Below are 15,658 nucleotides of genomic sequence, written 5' to 3'. Positions count from 1 at the left end.
TGCTTCCAACTAGCTATTTTACATTTGGTACTATATATAAGTCCATGCCACTCTCTCACTTTGTCCCAGCTTACCCTTCCTCCTCCCTGTGTCCTCAAGTCCATTCTCTACGTCTGCTTCTTTATTCCTGTCCTGCCCCTAAGTTCTTCAGAACCATTTTTTTTTTTTTTTAGAATCCACATATGTGTATTAGCATATGGTATTTGTTATTCTCTTTCTGACTTATTTCACTCTGTATGACAGACTCTAGGTCCATCCACCTCTCTACAAATAACTCAATTTCGTTTCTTTTTATGGCTGAGTAATATTCCATTGAATATATGTGCCACATCTTCTTTATCCATTCATCTGCCGATGGAAACTTATGTGGCTTCCATGTCCTGGCTATTGTAAATAGAGCTGCAATGAACATTGTGGTACATGACTCCTTTTGAATTATGGTTTTCTCAGGGTATATGCCCAGTAGTGGGATTGCTGGGTCATACAGTAATTTTATTTTTAGTTTTTTAAGGAACCTCCATACTGTTCTCCATAGTGGCTGTATCAATTTATATTCCCACCAAGAGTGCAAGAGGGTTCCCTTTTCTCCACACCCTCTCCAGCATTTACTGTTTCTAGATTTTTTGATGATGGCCATTCTGACTGGTGTGAGGTGATACCTCTTTGTAGTTTTGACCTGCATTTCTCTAATGATTAGTGATGTTGAGCAACCTTTCATGTGTTTGTTGGCAATCTGTATATCTTCTTTGGAGAAATGTCTATTTAGGTCTTCTGCCCATTTTTGGACTGGGTTGTTTTTTTTTTTTGGATACTGAACTGCATGAGCTGCTTGTAAATTTTGGAGATTAATCTTTGTCAGTTGCTTCATTTGCAAATATTTTCTCCCATTCTGAGGATTGTCTTCTCGTCTTGCTATATTTTCCCTTGCTGTGCAAAAGCTTTTAAGCTGGGCTTCTCTGGTGGTGCAGTGGTTAGGAATCCGCCTGCCAATGCAGGGGACACGGGTTCAAGCCCTGCTCCAGGAGGATCCCAGATGCCACAGAGCAGCTAAGCCCGTACGCCACAACTACCGAGCCTGTGCACTAGAGCCCACGTGCAACAACTACTGAAACCTGCATGCCTAGAGCCCATGCTCCACAACAAGAAAATCTACAGCAATGAGAAGCTCATGCACCACAGCAGAGTAGACCACGCTTGCCACAACTAGAGAAAACCTGCATGCAGCAACGAAGACCCAATGGAGCCAAAAATAAATAAAATAAAAATAAATTTATTAAAAAAAAAGCTTTTAAGTTTCATTAGGTCCCATTTCTTTATTTTTGTTTTTATTTCCATTTCTCTAAGAGGTGGGTCAAAAATGATCTTGCTGTGATTTTTGTCATACAGTGCTCTGCCTATGTTTTCCTGTAAGAGTTTTATAGTGTCTGCCCTTACATTTAGGTCTTTAATCCATTTTGAGTTTATTTTTGTGTATGGTGTTAGGGAGTGTTCTAATTTCATTCTTTTACATGTAGCTGTCCAGTTTTCTCAGCACCACTTATTGAAGAGGCTGTTTATTCTCCATTGTATATTCTTGACTCATTTATCAAAAGTAAGGTGACCATATGTGCGTGGGTTTATCTCTGGGCTTTCTGTCCTGTTCCATTGATCTGCAGTTCTGTTTTTGTGCCAGTACCATACTGTCTTGATTACTGTAGCTTTGTAGTATAGTCTGAATTCTGGGAGCCTGATTCCTCCAGCTCTGTTTTTCTTTCACAATATTGCTTTGGCTATTCATGCTCTTTTTTGTTTCCATATAAATTGTGAAAGTTTTTGTTCTAGTTCTGTGAAAAATGCCATTGGTAGTTTGATAGGGATTGTACTGAATCTGTAGATTGCTTTGGGTAGTGTAGTCATTTTCACAATGTTGATTCTTCCAACCCAAGAACATCATATATTTCTCTATCTGGTTGTATCATTTTTAATTTCTTATAGTTCTATGTATCTTATAGTTTTCTGCATACAGGTCTTTTGTCTCCTTAGGTAGGTTTATTCCTAGATATTTTATTCTTTTTGTTGCAATGGTAAATGAGAGTGTTTCCATAATTTCTCTTTCAGATTTTTTATCATTAGTGTATAGGAATGCAAGAGATTTCTCTGCATTAATTATTATCCTTCTACTTTACCAAATTCTTTGATTAGCTCTAGTAATTTTCTGGTAGCATCTTTAGGATTCTCCGTGTATAGTATCATGTCATCTGCAAACAGTGACAGCTTTACTTCTTCTTTTCCAATTTGGATTCCATTTACTTCTTTTTCTTCTCTGATTGCTGTGGCTAAAACTTCCAAAATTATCTTGAATAATAGTGGTGAGAGTGGACAACCTTGTCTTGTTCCTAATCTTAGAGGAAATGGTTTCAGTTTTTCACCATTGAGAATGATGATGACTGTGGGTTTGTCATATAAGGCCTTTATTATGTGGAGGAAAGTTCCCTCTATGCCTACTTTCTGCAGGGTTTTTATCATAAATGGATATTGAATATTGTCAAAAACTTTTTCTGCATCTATTGAGATGATCATATGTTTTTTCTCCTTCAATTTGTTAATATGGTTTATCACATTGATTGATTTACGTATATTGAAGAATCCTTGCATTCCTGGAATAAACCCCACTTGATCATGGTGTATGATCCTTTTAATGTGCTGTTGGATTCTGTTTGCTAGTATTTTGTTGAGGATTTTTGCATCTATGTTCATCAGTGATATTGCCCTGTAGTTTTCTTTCTTTATGACATCCTTGTCTGGTTTTGGTATCAGGGTGATGGTGGCCTCGTAGAATGAGTTTGGGAGTGTTCCTCCCTCTGCTATATTTTGGAAGAGCTTGAGAAGGATAGGTGTTAGCTCTTCTCTAAATGTTTGATAGAATTCACCTGTGAAGCCATCTGGTCCTGGGCTTTTCTTGGTTGGAAGATTTTTAATCACAGTTTCAATTTCAGTGCTTGTGATTGGTCTGTTTATATTTTCTGTTTCTTCCTGGTTCAGTCTCGGAAGGCTGTGCTTTTCTAAGAGTCTGTCCATTTCTTCCAGGTTGTCTCTTTTATTGGCATATAGTTGCTTGTACTGTTCTCTCATGATCCTTTGTATTTCTGCAGTGTCAGTTGTTACTTCTCCTTTTTCATTTCTAATTTTATTGATTTGAGTCTTCTCCCTTTTTTTCCTTTATGAGTCTGGCTAATGGTTTATCAGTTTTGTTTATCTTCTCAAAGAACCAGCTTTTAGTTTTATTGATCTTTGCTATCGTTTCCTTCATTTCTTTTTCATTTATTCCTGATCTGATCTTTATGATTTCTTTCCTTCCGCTAACTTTGGGGTTTTTTTTTTCTTCTTTCTATAATTGCTTTAGGTATAAGGTTAGGTTGTTTATTTGAGATGTTTCTTGTTTCTTGAGGTAGTATTGTATTGCTATAAACTTCCCTCTTAGAACTGCTTTTGCTGCAACTCATAGGTTTTGGGTCGTCATGTTTTCATTGCCATTTGTTTCTCGGTATTTTTTATTTCCTCTTGATTTCTTCAGTGATCTCTTGGTTATTAAGTAGTGTATTGTTTAGCCTCCATGTGTTTGTATTTTTTACAGATTTTTTCCTGTAATTGATATCTAGTCTCATAGGGTTGTGGTTGGAAAAGATACTTGATATGACTTCAGTTTTCTTAAATTTACCAAGGCTTGACTTGTGACCCAAGTTATGATCTATCCTGAAGAATGTTCCGTGAGCACTTGAGAAGAAAGTTTATTCTGTTGTTGGATGGAATGTCCTGTAAATATCAATTAAGTCCAACTTCTTTAATGTATCATTTAAAGTTTGTGTTTCCTTATTTATTTTCATTTTGGATGACCTGTCTACTGGTGAAAGTGGGGTGTTAAAGTCCCCTACTATGATTGTGTTACTGTAGAGTTCCCCTTTTATGGCTGTTAGCATTTGCCTTATGTATTGAGGTGCTCCTGTGTTAGGTGCATACATATTTACAATTGTTATATCTTCTTCTTGGAATGATCCCTTGATTTTTACGTAGTGTCCTTCCTTGTCTCTTGTAATAGTCTTTATTTTAAAGTCTATTTTGTCTGATATGCGATTTGCTACTCCAGTTTTCTTTTGATTTCCTTTTGCATGGGATATCTTTTTCCATCCCCTCACTTTCCGTCTGTATGTGTCCCTAGGTTTGAAGTGGGTCTCTTGTAGACAGCATATATACAGGGTTTGTTTTTGTATCCATTCAGCCAGTCTGTTTCTTTTGGTTGGAGTATTTAATCCATTTACGCTTAAGGTAGTTATCAAGACATATGTTCCTATTACCATTTTATTAATTGTTTTGGGCTTGTTATTGTAGGTCTTCTCCTTCTCTTGTGTTTCCTGCCTAGAGAAGTTCCTTTAGCATTTGTTCTAAAGCTGGTTTGGTGGTGCTGAGTTCTAGGTTTTGCTTGTCTGTAAAGCTTTTAATTTCTCCATCGAATTTGAATGAGATCCTTGCTGGGTAGAGTAATCTTGGTTCTAGATTTTTCCCTTTCATCCCTTTAAATATGTCCTGCCATTCCCTTCTGGCTTGCAGAGTTTCTGCTGAAAGTTCAGCTGTTAACCTTATGGGGATTCTCTTGTATGCTATTTTTTGTTTTTCCCTTGCTGCTTTTAACATTTTTTCTTTGTAGTTATTTTTTGATACTTTGGTTGATATGTGACTTGGCATGTTTCTCCTTGGATTTATCCTGTATGGGACTCTCTGTGCTTCCTTGACTTGATTGACTATTTCCTTTCCCATATTAAGGAAGTTTTCAACTATAATCTCTTCAAATATTTTCTCAGTCCCTTTCTTTTTCTCTTCTTCTGGGACCCCTATAATTCAATGTTGGTGCATTCAGTGTTGTCCCAGAGGTCTCTGAGACCATCCTCTATTCTTTTCATTCTTTTTTCTTTATTCTGCTCTGTGGTAGTTATTTCCACTGTTTTATCTTCCAGGTCACTTATCCGTTCTTCTGCCTCAGGTATTCTGCTATTGATTCCTTCTAGAGAATTTTTAATTTCATTTATTATGTTGTTCATCATTTTTGGTTTGCTCTTTATTTCTTGTAGGTCCTTGTTAAATGTTTCTTGTATTTTCTCCATTCTATTTCCAAGATTCTGGATCATCTTTACTATCATTACTCTGAATTCTTTTTCAGGTAGACTGCCTATTTCCTTTTCATTTGTTTGGTCTGGTGGGTTTTTGCCTTGCTCCTTCGTCTGCTGTGTGTTTCTGTGTTTTCTCATTTTGCTTAACTTACTGTATTTGAGGTCTCCTTTTCAAAGGCTGCTGGTTCATAGTCCCCGTTTTTGTTTTTTGGTGTCTGCCCCCAGTGAGTAGGGTTGGTTCAGTGGGTTGTGCTGGCTTCCTGGTGGAGGGGACTAGTGCCTGTGTTCTGGTGGATGAGTCTGGATCTTCTCTTTCTGTTGGGCAGGACTGCATCCGGTGGTGTGTCTTGGGGTGTCTGTTACCTTATTATGATTTTAGGGAGCCTCTCTGCTAATTGGTGGGGTTATGTTCCTGTCTTGCTAGTTGTTTGGCATAGGGTGTCCAGCACTGTAGTTTGCTGGTCGTTTAGTGGAGCTGGGTCCTAGCATTGAGGGGGAGATCTCTGGGAGAACTTTTGCCATTTGATAATATGTGGAGCTGGGAGGTCTCTGGTGGACCAATGTCCTGAACTTGGCTCTCCCACCTCAGAGACACAGACCTGACACCCAGCTGGAGCACCAAGACCATGTCAGCCACATGGCTCAGAAGAAATGGGAGAAAAAAAGAAAGAATGAAAGAATAAAATAAAGTTATTAAAATAAAAAATTATTAAAAATTAAAAAATATAAACGTATTAAAAAAAAAGAAAAAGAAAGAAGAGAGCAACCAAACAAAAGAACAAATCCACCAATGATAACAAGCGCTAAAAACTATACTAAAAAAAAAAAAAAATGGACAGACAGAACCCTAGGAAAAATGGTAAAAGCAAAGCTATACAGATAAAAATCACACAAAGAAGGATACACATACACACTCACAAAAAGAGAAAAAGGAAAAATATATTTATATCTATATATTTAAAAAAAAGGAGGAAGAGAGCAAGCAAATCAATTTACAAATCTACCAATGATAATAAACTCTAAATACTCAACTAAGATAAACATAAATCCAGAAACAAATTAGATGCAGATAGCAAACCCCAAGTCTACCATTGCTCCCAAAGTCCACCGCCTCATTTTGGGGATGATTCGTTGTCTATTCAGTTATTCCACAGATGCAGGGTACATCAGGTTGATTGTGGAGATTTAATCCACTGCTCCTGAGGCTGCTGGGAGAAATTTCCCTTTCTCTTCTTTGTTCTAACAGCTCCTGGGGTTCAGCTTTGGATTTGGCCCCGCCTCTGTGTGTAGGTCGCCTGGGGGCATCTGTTGCTTACTGAGACAGGACGGGGTTAAAGGAGCAGCTGATTAGAGGGTTCTGGCTCACTCAGGCCGGGGGGAGCGAGGGGTAGGGAATGCAGGGCAAGCTTGTGGCGGCAGAGGCCAGCATGACATTACAACAGCCTGAGGTATGCTGTGTGTTCTCCTGGGGAAGTTGTCCCTGGATCACAGGACCCTGGCAGTGGTGGGCTGCACAGGCTCCTGGGAGGAGAGTTGTGGACAGTGACCTGTGCTTGCACACAGGCTTCTTGGTGGCTGCAGCAACAGCCTTAGCATTTCATGCCCATCTCTGGTGTCCGCACTTATAGCTGTGAGTCGTGCCCATCTCTGGAGCTTGTTTAAGCAGTGCTCTGATTCCCCTTTCCTCATGCACCCTGAAACAATGGTCTCTTGCTTTTTATGCACCTCCAGGCATTTTCCCGGAGTCCCTTGCAGCTAGCTGTGGCACACTAGTCTCCTTCAGGCCGTGTTCACACAGCCAACCCCAGTCCTCTCCCTGGGATCTGACCTCTGAAGCCCGAGCCTCAGCTCCCAGTTAGTGGGTGAATAGACAAGCCTCTCAGGCTGGTGAGTGCTGGTTGGCACCAATCCTCTGTGTGGGAATCTCTCTGCTTTGCCCCTGCACACCTGCTGCTGTGCTCTCCTCTGTGGTTCTGAAGCTTCCCCCTCACTACCCCCCCTCTGCCAGTGAAGGGGCTTCCTAGTATGTGGAAACTTTTCCTCCTTCATAGCTCCCTCCCAGAGTGGCAGGTCCCGTCCATATTCTTTTGTCTCTGTTTTTTCTTTTATCTTTTGCCCTACCCAGGTACGTGGGGAGTTTCTTGCCTTTTGGGAAGTCTGATGTCTTCTGCCAGAATTCAGTAGGTGTTCTGTAGGAGCTGTTCCACATGTAGATGTATTTCTGATGTATTTGTGGGGAGGAAGGTTATCTCCACCTCTTACACCTCTGCCATCTTGAATGTCCCCCGATACTGCATTTTCCTACAGATTGAAAGTTCATGGCAACTTTGCATCAGCAAGTCGACTGGTGCCATTTTCCCAACAGCATTGTTTTTTAAATTAAGGTATGTACATTGTTTTTTTAGACATAATGCTATCGCACACTTAATAGACTACAGTATAGTGTAAACATAACTTTTATATGCACTGGGAAACCAAAAAAATCAAATGCTTTGCATTATTGTGATTTTTGCTTTATTGTGGTGGCCTGGAGCCAGACCCACACTAACTCCAAGATATTCTTGTAATGTGAATTCCCAGATTGACATGACTCTCAAGAGCCCATACAATGATTAAAATAAAACCTATACTAAGGGAATCCCTCAGAAATACACAATGCTTTTCGAGTTTTGAAGAGAAATTATTTTCAATTTATAAGTCTATACTCAGACAAAGTATTAATCAAGGGTAAGAGTAGAAGAGAATTTTTTTAAGCATGGACTTAAGACATTTATCTCTTATGAATCTCTCTCAAGAAGTTGTTGGATGGTATTTCCCACCAAAATTAGGAGGAAAACCAAGAAAAAGGTGTAGGAAAATCTTAGGATATTAATCCTCAGGATGATAGTGACATTGGAGGCCTAGAAATGAAACATCTAAATTGTAACTGGATAAAACAAGGGTCCAAAAAGACATAACTCAAAGAACAAAATAATACTTGATTTTTAAAATATATCAAGTGGAGAATTTTAGCTTTGTTAGAAAGTTAGGAAGTAAATTAATACTTGGTATATAGGAAACTAAAGAAACAAAAACAAAGGCAAGTATAAACTTTAGGAAATACATAAAGTTATATAAGAAGGAAAATGCAATTACCACTATATTGATCATCTCTAAATAATATTTACATAATTAATAATATAAACTTGAAATATTTATTTAGCTCCAAATAGTGAAATCTCTATTAGAAGAATAAGACTGAAGAGTGTGTGAGTGTGTGTCAGAGGGAGTGTGGCAGGGTTGACAGGGCAGGTGTGTACAGAACTAAATTCTTACCTTTCATAATGGGAAGTTCATAGTGTCTAAAATTAAAGAATCAAGAAATAGTAATAGAGCGTGTTACTTGAAAATACAGAATTAAATACTAGAATGTATAGCTTAAAGTGTTGCCTATGGTTGCCTTAGGGTACAGGGAAGTGGAATGAGATTGGGTGGGTCAAGTTTCTGTTGTTTTTATTATAAACTCAGTAGTATTATTGGACTTTAAAAATGTATATACATATATAAAATCTCTGCTGGTAACAAATTTTCATATATCTATGAAAGCAATGATCATACCTAAAAATGTACCAGGAAAATTTGATCTTTGGATGCAAAACAAATCACATTCTCATGATATATCTTCAAGTCAGGAAGAGAAGCATAACTTTGAAAATAAAGTGATTACATAAAAGTTAGATCAGCAAGTATCTAGCTTTTTTTTTTTATATTCACCAGACGATGTCTGTGTGTCCAGGAAACAGTGAAACTAGATTTTGATCTTTACTAGGAGCAGTCTCAACTCATCCCTCCCTCATTTCCCCAATAATCCAGTTTGATGAAATTTAACTGAGTTTAGAGCCTGCCGTTTGTTCAGAGTGATGATTTAATTTATACTTCTTATAGGACTTTATTCACTGTTTATCCAAGTTGTAAGTGACAGTTTGGGAATCTTTCTGTGCCTCTCCCCATGGTGTCACCTCATGTGACCTCCTTATTGGCCTAAGTTGGCTTTCGTTGAGAAACCCCTGAGGGAAGCTACTATTTAATGACACTTGGGCTCTCAAAATTCTTTCCTCTGTCAGAAGGGCACCCTGCACATACGTGCACACACACGCATGCACACCTGCGCACAAGCACAGATCCTTAGAATAATATGTCAAAATTATAGCAACTCATAATGGAGCATATGTGCTCTATATCTTTTTAGTTTGCAGCAGTCAACAACAGGTTATTTGTGTCATTAATATGTATAAAATTGTCCTTTAAGCTTGGTTAAATTATTTGTTATATTTATTTCCCACGAGTGATTTTTGTACATTACTTAATACTACAAAACACATTCATTCTTGTTACTTTTAAATTAATTCATAGGCAGCTTCATCAAGCTTCCTCTTGCCCTTTTATTCAACTGAGAAAGATTTTAAAATACTGTATTCTGAAAGAGGTTTTTAAATTTGTTTTTCATTTTTACCTTACCCCTAAATGAGACTTCGTTGTTATAATCATCACCTAGTACATTTTCAAGTACACTCAAGGTTTGATGATTCTTTCACTAGCTACTGATGTAGCTTAATCTATATTAAGGGGGGGAAGTTCTTAACACTACTTAAACCACTGCTATACAGGTTATCTTAGAATTCTTTGTGACCTTCAAAGATGATGCTTGCTTACAGGAACCACCCTCCTTCCAAAGGAGGAAAATTAAGAAGAAGCTACTATTTCTTGCATTGCACCCATTTGCCCTATATGGACCCAGTTTAATAAATGTTTTCACAAAAAAGAAGTGACCAAACTGATATTTCCTATCTTTTGCAAAGTCAAAAGTCACTGAAATTTGGATTACTACCAAAAAATATGATCTCAAAATGCAGCCACTGGATCAGGATTTTCACAGGTGGATTAGACTGAGGATTGAGGGTCCAGCTGCTAAAATGTAGGAAGAAAGACAGGCGATGACTAAGGAGCATGAAAATATTGATACTCTAAAGGTTTAATGATTCCTGTACTAGTTCTCGATGTATTTTAATCAGTGTTAAGAAAGGAAGTTATAATACAGCCTAAGCTATTGCTATAAATTTTTTCTTAAAATTCTCTATGACCATGAAAGGCAAAGGGAAAAACAACTGTATAGTCAGAAAATCAGTTGCGGTAAGCAGAAATGCAAGTGCTGTATACAGAATTCTATACAGAATCCTTGCTGAGAAAGGAAAGAGAATAAGAGAAGATATAAAACAATAAAGGAAAACGAGCTTGTGAAGAGGATTTTGGGGACTTCCCTGGTGGTCAAGACTCTGTGCTTCCACTGCAAGGAGCATGGGTTCCATCCCTAGTCATGGAACTAAGATCCCGCATGCCTTATGGTGTGGCCAAAAAAAAAAAGGAAGAGGCTTTTGGATTTGAAAAATAAAATGGGGAAAGGTGGCTTACTCATTGCAAGTGTATATACTTAAGAGACTACAGGGGCATAATATCTGAAATAGGAATTGACCTAAAACATCTGAGACCTGTGATTACCACTTATGATATATAGCTTTGACAAAGAGATCACAATATTAGACTTCAATAGTTCGGAGACCAAAGTGTCCCTTTATGTAGCATTTTTTTTTTCTTATGTGCATTAAGAGAGGTCTTACATCAAAAATCTAATAATTTATTTGATTTCAAATATTCTCTTTGCAATTTACTTTATAATGTTTTTCATTTGTTTTCTTTAATTTTGTTTATTTTATAGTTACATTTCTCCTAATGAGTGTACCCTATATTTTATAATATCAACAAAAATAATTGGCATAATGACTCCTTAAAAAAGTTTTGACAGTCCTAATAAAGTCTGATATGTCATTATTTTATTCAAGTTTCATTTTCCCATATTTATCCTTAATAATTATGAAGGAAGAGATTTCCAGAATTCCCATGACTCATCCAATAAGGCATCCGTTGGCATTAAACCATATCTTAGCCCATTAAACCATATCTTAACAGGGTGGAAAAGTTAGAGAAGACTTATTACAATTTGAAAAAAATGTTAAACTATATTACCACAAATTAATATTTAATAATGCATTGGGACAAAATAAAAGAAAACTGTCTTAGAGGACTGAGAAAAAAACCACACTACACTGCAAAGAGAGGCATAAATATAGACAGGCTGATGGGAAATAAAAACCCACCTTCTACTTAGTAACTGTATGTGCTTAACTATGAGTTCTAGTAAGACCACAGCTCTTTGATTGCCAGGGGAAGGGGGCTACACACAGAACCATCATGCAGTGGGGCACCATCTGGTAACAGAATGAATAAAAACCACAAATAGAGCTGATTAAATCTGCATGAATTCTGTACCCAAAGATGGGGGAGGATAAAGCAGGGAATCAAAGTAAAGGCAGTTACATTCCCTCCAGTTTCTTTCTCTGGCATTCTCCCACATTGAATTCCAACAACTGTCTTCCTAATTAACTTTCTCCCTAACACCAGACTTATGGAATATCCAACTGAAGAAAAATCAGGTTTGTTTAACTTTTTCAAGAGAAGTAAATGCATTTTGAGCAAGTCTTTAAGCTTGGAACATTTCCCAAGCTGTCTTCACTAACTCTTAGCATTCAAAAAGTCGTCGCTTGCCCTTTGTTAAAGAAAAGAAAATCCAATATTTTTAAGACTTTATCACCTGGAGCTAGAATTTGGACCTTTTATCATTTAATTTTAGAATTTTCTATATACCCTTAATGTGAAGTACAGAGAAAGATGCTTATAAAGTCAAAGAAATGTAATGAAAGGATATTGCAGAAATAACTAGGATCAAACTACTTTGCAAAGTTGCCAAAATGTAGTCATTAGTAGAGTATGGATCAATTCACATCCACATGAAGCAAGGGCAAGAGAAACATTTCTGGTTTGATTTGTTAATGTGAATTGTCCCAGTGTCCTATTGGTATTTAAATGTTTGTTGTTACAGTCGAAGAACAATGAAGTCTGTGCTTCAAAAGAGGCTTTTTGCATGGTGTCCTATCCCTTTAAAGTCAATAGCTTTTCTAAATTCTCAGGCTGACCCTAAATTTAAAAAAAAAAAAAAAATTCTGAAGGATACACTCCTGACACTCCAAAAATCCATTAGGCTGCAGGACTGAGTTAATCCTGTAAGTGTTTTACTGCACAGCAGACGTATGGTGGCTTTGGTGGATTATGGTCTTGCTGCCCTAATGGAATTCCTCTGAGCCCAGTGGTGGTTAGGGAAAGGTTCTTGACCACCCCCCACACACTACTTCCCCCCAAGAAATTACTACTTTAAAGTCTAGGGAATGTGGTGATTTTTCTTTTCCTAAACAGTTTCACCTGTTTCAGTGAACTTGTACACTACCAGAAAAACATAGCAGAACACAGAGGTAAATAACCTGATTTTATTCATTTATTCCTTCATTCATTCACTCATTATTCAACTATTTATTGAACAGATACTAAGTGTCAGCCAGGTACTTTGCTAGATAATAGAAAACTAACGAAAAAAAAAAAAAGGCAGATGTGGTCTTTGCTGTCATAGAGTCTATAACCCAGAGTATGAGGCAGACATTAAACATTGCACAAATATTGCCCAATTCATTATTTCTACATTGTTTTAAGATCTTGAAAGGTACTGGGTGAGAAGAAAGTGTATAAAGCTGGACCTGATGTGGTAACATCTCTCATTTTTATACAGTTTATAAAGTGTCTTCACATGTGAAATTGCGTTAAGTCCAAAAGACAGCCCCGTGGAAGGAAGAGTGGTTGTTAATGTCATTGCACAGATGAAGGACTTATTGGCTCTGAGACTAAGTGCACTTCACAAGGTCACAAACGAGTGGAACGCATGGCCAGGAGCAGGGCTCAGGTCTTCCTTTCAGTACTCTTCCTTATATCACACTGCAGCCATTTTTGAAAGTAAAACATTTGAGGAAGCTGTCAGTTTTGCTGGTTATCCCTCACAGCCGTCTTCAGTGAAAAACAGCTGAACATCAGTTTTTATATTTCTTTTTAACATAGATTTTTATATTTAAGCCACTTGCCCAGAGTTACCCAGCTCTTTCAACCTAAAAATAATGACAATTTGGGTATAAAAATCTCCCTACTTCAAAAATTTTAGACAGCTTCATAACTAACACTTTAGTAAGAAATAACTCCTTTTGAGTTTTTCTGCTCTTTTCTTTCCCCCAAGTGGAAAAACATGGAAATAATCACACTGTTAAATATTACAAGTAAAATTAGAAATTTTCATTGCATCAGATTTGGGCTAGGAACAGGCAATTTATTTTCTCCTTTTAAAGTTCTTATAAAAGTAATAAATATATACCTGATTTTTTGGTAACAAACTAAAACAATGGAAAAGGATGTAAGAAAAACATGATTGTCTCACCTGGCCCACTTCCTTCACCAGATAAACACTGTTGACATTGTTGAACAGGTAAACACTGTTTGTCATAGATTATTCCAGAAGTTTGTTTTATATGTTAATTTTATTTTACATTTCTTGATATTATAAACAAGGCTGTAACAAATATATTTGTTCATATTTTTTGTGCACATACAAAAGCATTACTACACAATAGATGTCTAGCAGTAAACTTGCAGGTCAGTATTTTTTCATATAGCTTTTTGAGTACTGATATTGCCTTCCCAAAAGTCTGTGCCATCTTACACTACCAACAGCCTTGCATGTGACTGCCATCCTATTTTTTCTGCTTTATTAAGTTATAATTGACAAAATTGTAAGATAGTTAGTGAACAATGTGATGGGGTTTTTTGGGGTTGTTTTTGTTTTTTTTTCACTTTTGGACAGGGCTTTTTTATTCCTTATGTTGTTTGTGAATATACCTATATGGTTGCCTGTTGTGATCATGTATTGACACGGTTGCATAGGATTCCATAGTGTAAACATTTAACTACTAAGTAATTTATTTCAATGTGTATTAAAATACGAGTGATTTTCAGTTTGTGTCTGTTGAGAATAGCACTGGTATATAAATTCTAGAACTTGAGCTTTGGTGGTATGTGTATAAATTATTGTTCAGTATACATGTAGTAGTAAAATTTTTGAGTCATAGCTTTCATGTGTTTATCTTTTTAGATACTTCTAAATATTTTCAAAACATTTGTATGAATTTTCATGCTCAGCAGCAGTGAATGAGATTCAAGGATTACACACATTCTTGTCAAACTTGATAATACCTGTTGTTTTCATTTGAACTTTGTGGATCGGGAGTGATAATTCCAAGGATTGCTTTTGTTTCATTTAATTGACTACTAAGAAGCCAAGCATCTTTTGATATGTTTACTTAATATTCTGTACTCTCTTTTTTGAAATATCTTTTGGTATATTTTCCCCATTTTTGCTCTTATATTATCTTCTTATTGAAGACTTTTTTTTTTTAAACATCTGAAGACTTCTTATTTAGGAGTTTTTTATATATGCTTGATATGAGTTCTTCTCTCTGTCACTCCTTTTTCTTTAGATGATTGTCAGTTTATATTAATTTTTTTTATTTTTATTTTTTAATTTTTTTTACATCTTTATTGGAGTATAATAAGTGAATCAGTTATACATATACATATGTTCCCATATCTCTTCCCTCTTGCGTCTCCGTCCCTCCCACCCTCCCTATCCCACCCCTCTAGGTGGTCACAAAGCACCGAGCTGATCTCCCTGTGCTATGCGGCTGCTTCCCACTAGCTATCTATTTTACATTTGGTAGTGTATATATGTCCATGCCACTCTCTCACTTTGTCACAGCTTACCCTTCCCCCTCCCCATATCCTCAAGTCCATTCTCTAGTAGGTCTGTGTCTTTATTCCTGTCTTACCCCTAGGTTCTTCATGACATTTTTTTTTCTTAAATTCCATATATATGTGTTAGCATACGGTATTTGTCTTTCTCTTTCTGACTTACTTCACTCTGTATGACAGACTCTAGGTCCATCCACCACACTACAAATAGCTCAATGTCGTTTCTTTTTATGGCTGAGTAATATTCCATTGTATATATGTGCCACATCTTCTTTATCCATTCATCTGTCGATGGACACTGAGGTTGCTTCCATGTCCTGGCTGTTGTTAATAGAGCTACGATGAACATTTTGGTACATGACTCTTTTTGAAGTATGGTTTTCTCAGGGTATATGCCCAGTAGTGGGATTGCTGGGTCATATGGTAGTTCTATTTGTAGTTTTTTAAGGAACCTCCATACTGTTCTCCATAGTGGCTGTACCAATTCACATTCCCACCAATAGTGCAAGAGAGTTCCCTTTTCTCCACACCCTCTCCAGCATTTATTGTTTCTAGATTTTTTGATGATGGCCATTCTGACTGGTGTGAGATGATAGCTCATTATAGTTTTGATTTGCATTTCTCTAATGATTAATGATGTTGAGCATTCTTTCATGTGTTTGTTGGCAGTCTGTATATCTTCTTTGGAGAAATGTCTGTTTAGGTCTTCTGCCCATTTTTGGATTGGGTTGTCTGTTTCTTTGTTA

This window comes from Delphinapterus leucas, chromosome 8 (assembly GCF_059928025.1).
Source record: "Delphinapterus leucas isolate spDelLeu-1000000601 "Yukka" chromosome 8, BTC_Dleu_Yukka2, whole genome shotgun sequence".
In the NCBI taxonomy this organism is placed as follows: domain Eukaryota; kingdom Metazoa; phylum Chordata; class Mammalia; order Artiodactyla; family Monodontidae; genus Delphinapterus; species Delphinapterus leucas.
This window is presented reverse-complemented; position numbering follows the sequence as displayed.